Genomic DNA, 5,768 nt, shown 5'->3' on the forward strand with positions numbered 1-5,768 from the left:
TGAATTATTGTTTCCTTGTGTTTATAGGTCATTTTCCTCTGGCTGCCTTCAGTGTTTGCTGGATTTCTCTTTTGTTAAATAATGCCCCCTTCTTTCTCTCAAAAACACACTTGTATTTCAGTGGCTGTGGTTGTACTATACATTGACCTCTGTTTCTTCATGTGAGAGAGACTGTGGGTTTTCTGTTGGAGTTTTAGTCACTCCATGCAGTGCCTACTGTGGCTCAACCTCAGTGTAAAAGCCTTTCTTCATCTCGTTAATTCTCACTCATCGATCAAGACTCAGCTGATTCATCTGAGTCTCTAGATTCAACTAGATGTGTCCAAGTGTTGGGAATGCATTTGGTTGCATTTAACAGAAAATACTACTACAGTGATTTGAACAAAACTGGGTTTGTTTTTCTCACCTAATATAAAATTCAGGGGTAGACAATTCAACACTGATATAGCAGCTCAGACAGGTCATTAAGAGCATATTTTTTTCTATCTGCTCTGCTATTTGAATAAAGCTTTTATTTTTATAGTTTCAAGTTAAAACATATATTCTTGGGCATTACATTCACTTCCCAGGTAGGCAGAATAGGCAAGGAAAATTAGTAGGATGATCAAGTCATCCTAGTTTGCCTGAGACTTCTTCATTTTCAAACTTAAAATCCCAAGTTCCATTAGTTGAACTAAAAAAAAAAAAATCATATGGCCTGTCACCCATGATTTGTGTTTTTCATGCCTATAAAATATTCTGTATGATTGCAAAATAAAAATTCAAGTGTATTCATCCTTCTGAAGAGATGGGATATGACCAAGCTGAAGTCACAGCTCACATTAACAATGTTGAATTATTATTAACTATGGCTAGATTCGTTGAATCATGGCATTTAGTCTCGTTGATTATCTCCAGAGAATGCTATTTCAAGATTTACTTAGATAACTTTATCTTAGGATCTTTCCAGACAAATAGCTTACTTAAATATTGATATCACTCTTGGTTATTTTATCTAGTTTTTAAAGTAATAGTTCAATATTTATGTCATAAAACAAAATGCATATAATAAAAAGGCAAAATCAAAATACATATTGCTGTAATGTTTTCAAATGTAAGTGCAAACAGTAAAATAAGGCCAAATAAGCTCAAAGAGATCTCAATGTTCTAATGAGAGATCTCAATTAATAAAACAATAAGTTAAAACATGGATATACTGAAGTTAAAACAGAATCATTTATATCAATGTTAAACACACTAGAATAAAATTTAAATATTGATGTTATAGAGAGTAAATATATGTCTTTTTGGTGGGTAGAGTTGCCTTAAACTGTTTCTGCTGTCAAAGGAGTTTAGGACATGCAACAAATCATCAATATTAGTAACAAATTCCAAGGAAATTAAAATTTATTTCTAGCCTGTCCATTAATTGCTTCCTTCAAGGCATAAAATAGCATTTCATAGCCTTAGGAGCAGAATATAGATATTTCCATGGTAAACATAAGACCGTATAATCTGACTAATAATTATGTAAGGTTTTTCTTATACAACCTGATATTATGTAAGCACAGTTAGGGATGTGTAGCATCCGTCTAGTGTTGTAAAAACACAAAACAAACATAACAGCCACTAGCATTTTCTTTTCCCTTGCTTCATTTTTCCCTTCTAATTTTTCCATAAACCAGTGACCACAAAGAGTGAATACTAATAAAGGACCCCTTACCTTTAAATGAAAGCACTTTCATACATCTTCTCTTATGCCTAAGAATTATTTGACAAAAATGCCTCTCAGCTGTGTTTCAGCAGTGTAAAATGTGTTTTTTTTGCTACAAATGAAACTGAGAAATTCATTTTAATACAAATGGTCCTGTGGGCAAAAAATGAATTATATTTTTACAAGTATTCCCTGACCCCAAGACTCTGAAGGAGCTACTCTTCTGACTTCAGTTGCCAAATTAACCTAAGTAGAAAGGTAATTGTCTTCCCTGAAGGGCTTGAAAATAAAACCTGCTAGAAAGCTTTGTTTATGGATATGGAGATATTTGAGTAGAATGTGGTTCTCCTCCATACATTTTAATAAATGATTAATAGAAGAGGAATGAGAGTTCCCAATTATATAGCCTCATTGGTGACCCATATATCAAGTCCAGGCCATCCCTTTGTCTTAACCCTATAGTCACAGCCTAGTACAGGACCTAGAGAACGTTCTTTTTCCTTAGCGTGTTTATTTTGTTTGGCATTTAGTCCTTCATTGCCAAATACGTCTCCCTTCTTAGCCCATTATTTTTAATATCATGTATCTACCCAGTTATTGCTCTTAACCACCAAGCTATACTCTTCCCTCAGACTCCCAGTATTTTCAATTGTCTATCAATAATAAAGATAAATATTATTTAGGATGTGTTTTTCTAAATCTTTCTCATCTCCCAGTGTTTCAAAGAGCAGAAATATTGTGTAGCAATTATACTGGTACACTGCATGGTCAACTCTCAGTGGTCTAGCATGCAAAGAGGAGGTGATCTTTCTATCACATGGAGACAGTATAATGTTATGAAATCTCGTTTACTGAATTATTCTTATTTGTTCAATTGTTATGTTTCATCAGAACTTCTATTATGTACACTATCGTTAGAACGTATTTGAGTAGCTGCTCATGCAAGCAAGACTTTATGTTCCATCGTTTTATATATAAATTAAAAAATTATTCTTCAGCCAACCATATTATTCTATAATTAGCTTAGCAACACAAAGCAACCAGTTCTCATGTATCTGGACCAAGAAGCCACACACAGAAGTAATCATATCATATACTACACCTTCCCCTTGCATGTTTACCTCTTGCCATGACTTCAAGTCAATGCATAATTGTAAGTAAACTCTAGGTAATATCAAAGAAGGCATCTTCTGTCTGATAGTATATGAAAAGTGTAGAAATTAAAGAGGAGTAGAAATGAGTAAGGTGGGTAAATGGAAAATACTACAAAGTGCTGGAAACTTCAGTTTTACAAACTTGTTTATAGATTCATATTTTCTTTCTAGAGAGGGATCCTGCAGGGACTTTGATTTAATTAATATAATGCCAAAGCTCAGCGAAGGAGTATAAATATTCAATAAATTCTTATGTAATACTATAATTGACTGAAGAATAATTTTTCATTTCCCATTAAAAATGGTATTCGTGTGGACTGAAGAGTAGAATATACTATCAGACAGGTAGAGAAACAATACTGGATTTAGAGTCAAACAGGGCGATCAGAGTCTTATCCACTGGCTAGTGGTACAAGCTCAACTAAATCACTTCACCTGCCTTTTCTTCAGTTTTCTCATTTGCAGAGTGGAGACTGGAATCTTTCTCACAGGGTGTAATGCGAAAAAATGTTTTAGAGAAGGCGGAAGCAGTGGCGTCCGCACCTGGGGCTTGGCGTCCAAGCAGCCTTGTCTCAGAGCGCAGTGTCTGTGTCCGTCCTCTACCAGCGCCTTGGCTGCGTAGAGTCGTGCGCCTGCCCGCCTGGTTCGGCCGCCCGGTGCTCTTGAGCGAGCAAGTGATAATCAAGTTACTATGAGTCTGCTAAACTGTGAAAACAGCTGTGGATCCAGCCAGTCTGAAAGTGACTACTGTGTGGCCATGGCCAGCTCCTGTAGCGCTGCAAGAAAAAATGATAGTGTGGGCGGAACTGTCAGCACGGGGAACCTCTCCAGCTCCTTTATGGAGGAGATCCAGGGATATGATGTAGAGTTTGGCCCATCCCTGGAAAGCAAGTATGAATGCCCCATCTGCTTGATGGCATTACGAGAAGCAGTGCAAACGCCATGCAGCCATAGGTTCTGCAAAGCCTGCATCATAAAATCAATAAGGGATGCAGGTCACAAATATCCAGTTGACAATGAAATACTGCTGGAAAATAAACTATTTCCAGACAATTTTGCAAAACGTGAGATTCTTTCTCTGATAGTGAAGTGTCCAAATGAAGGCTGTTTGCACAAGATGGAACTGAGACATCTTGTGGATCATCAAGCACATTGTGAGTTTGCTCTTATGGATTGTCCCCAATGCGAGCGTCCCTTCCAAAAATTCCATATTAATATTCAGATTAATATCCAAGGAGGCAGGTATCTTGTGACAACTGTGCTGCATCAATGGCATTTGAAGATAAAGAGATCCATGACCAGAACTGTCCTTTGTCAAATGTCATCTGTGAGTACTGCAATACTATACTCATCAGAGAACAGATGCCTAACCTTATGACCTAGACTGCCCTACAGCCCCAATTCCATGCACATTCAGTACTTTTGGTAGCCATGAAAAGATGCGGAGGAATCACTTGGCACGCCACCTACAAGAGAACACCCAGTCAAACATGAGAATGTTGGCCCAGGCTGTTCATAGTTTGAGCCTTATACCCGACTCTGGGTATATCTCAGAGGTCCGGAATTTCCAGGAAACTATTTACCAGTTAGAGGGTCGCCTTGTAAGACAAGGTCATCAAATCCGGGAGCTGACTGATAAAATGGAAACTCAGAGTATGTATGTAAGTGAGCTCAAACGAACCGTTCGAACCCTTGAGGACAAAGTTGCTGAAATTGAATCACAGCAGTGCAACGGAATTTACATTTGGAAGATTGGGAATGCATTTGAAATGTTAAGAAGAGCAGAAACTTGTTGTGATTCATAGCCCTGGATTCTACATGGGCAAACCCAGGTACAAACTGTGCATGCTCTTGCACATTCCGTTACCGACTGCTCAGCGCTGTGCAAACTATATATCCCTTTTTGTCCACACAATGCAAGGGGAGTATGACAGCCACCTCCCTTGGCCCTTCCAGGATACAATATGCCTCACAATTCTTGATCAGTCTGAAGCACCTGTAAGGCAAAACCACGAAGAGATAATGGATACCAAACCAGAGCTGCTTGCTTTCCAGCGACCCACAATCCCACGGAACCCGAAAGGTTTTGGCTATGTAACTTTTATGAATCTGGAAGCCCTAAGACAAAGAACTTTCATTAAGGATGACACATTATTAGTGCACTGTGAGGTCTCCACCCGCTTTGACATGGATAGCCTTCGGAGGGAGGGTTTTCAGCCACAAAGTACTGATGCAGGGGTATAGCTTGCCCTCACTTGTTCAAAAACAACTACCTGGAGAAAACAGTGCCTTTCCTTGCTCTGTTCTCAATAACATGCAAACAAACAAAAATGCCGCGGGAAAGATGTAGTATCTACTAGTGAGTATTGGTTAAAGAGGTCACTTACTATTTCTTCCTGTTACAAGTGATCTGAGGCAGTTTTTTCCTGGGAATCCACATGTTCCATGCTTTTTCAGAAATGTTAGGCCTGAAGTGCCTGTGGCATGTTGCAGCAGCTATTTTGTCAATTAGTATACCTCTTTGTTGTACTTTCTTGGGCTTTTGCTCTGGTGTATTTTATTGTCAGAAAGCCCAGACTCAGAGTACTGAACTTTTAATAATAATGAACTTTCCTTAAAACTTCAATCTATTTTTATAACATTATATATAACATATTAAATGTGGAAATCACAAAAATGGGAGAAATTATGAAATGTAAACGGTACAAAAAGTAAAATGGTATTTTTAAGTTAGAATGTTTTTTAAAATGCTTAACATTTTATCTAATCAAAGAGTCTCTGCAGTCTTTATACTTAGAAGTTCAGTCATATAAAAAAGATACGTAGTCTCAAAATTCAAAGGAATCTTAAGATATCAGATTTTAACGTCCTCATTTTACAATTGAGGAATTTTATGACTAGTGAAGCTAAGTACATTGTCC

The 5,768-nt window shown here is 37.6% G+C and overlaps 1 pseudogene; it reads left to right on the forward strand.

Moving 5' to 3' along the window:
- The first annotated feature begins 3,517 nt into the window (after positions 1–3,517).
- On the forward strand, positions 3,518–5,170 carry LOC129006581 (TNF receptor-associated factor 6-like; annotated as a pseudogene).
- Positions 5,171–5,768: the final 598 nt, after the last annotated feature.

The sequence above is a fragment of the Pongo pygmaeus genome, chromosome 8, assembly GCF_028885625.2.
Source record: "Pongo pygmaeus isolate AG05252 chromosome 8, NHGRI_mPonPyg2-v2.0_pri, whole genome shotgun sequence".
Classification (NCBI taxonomy): domain Eukaryota; kingdom Metazoa; phylum Chordata; class Mammalia; order Primates; family Hominidae; genus Pongo; species Pongo pygmaeus.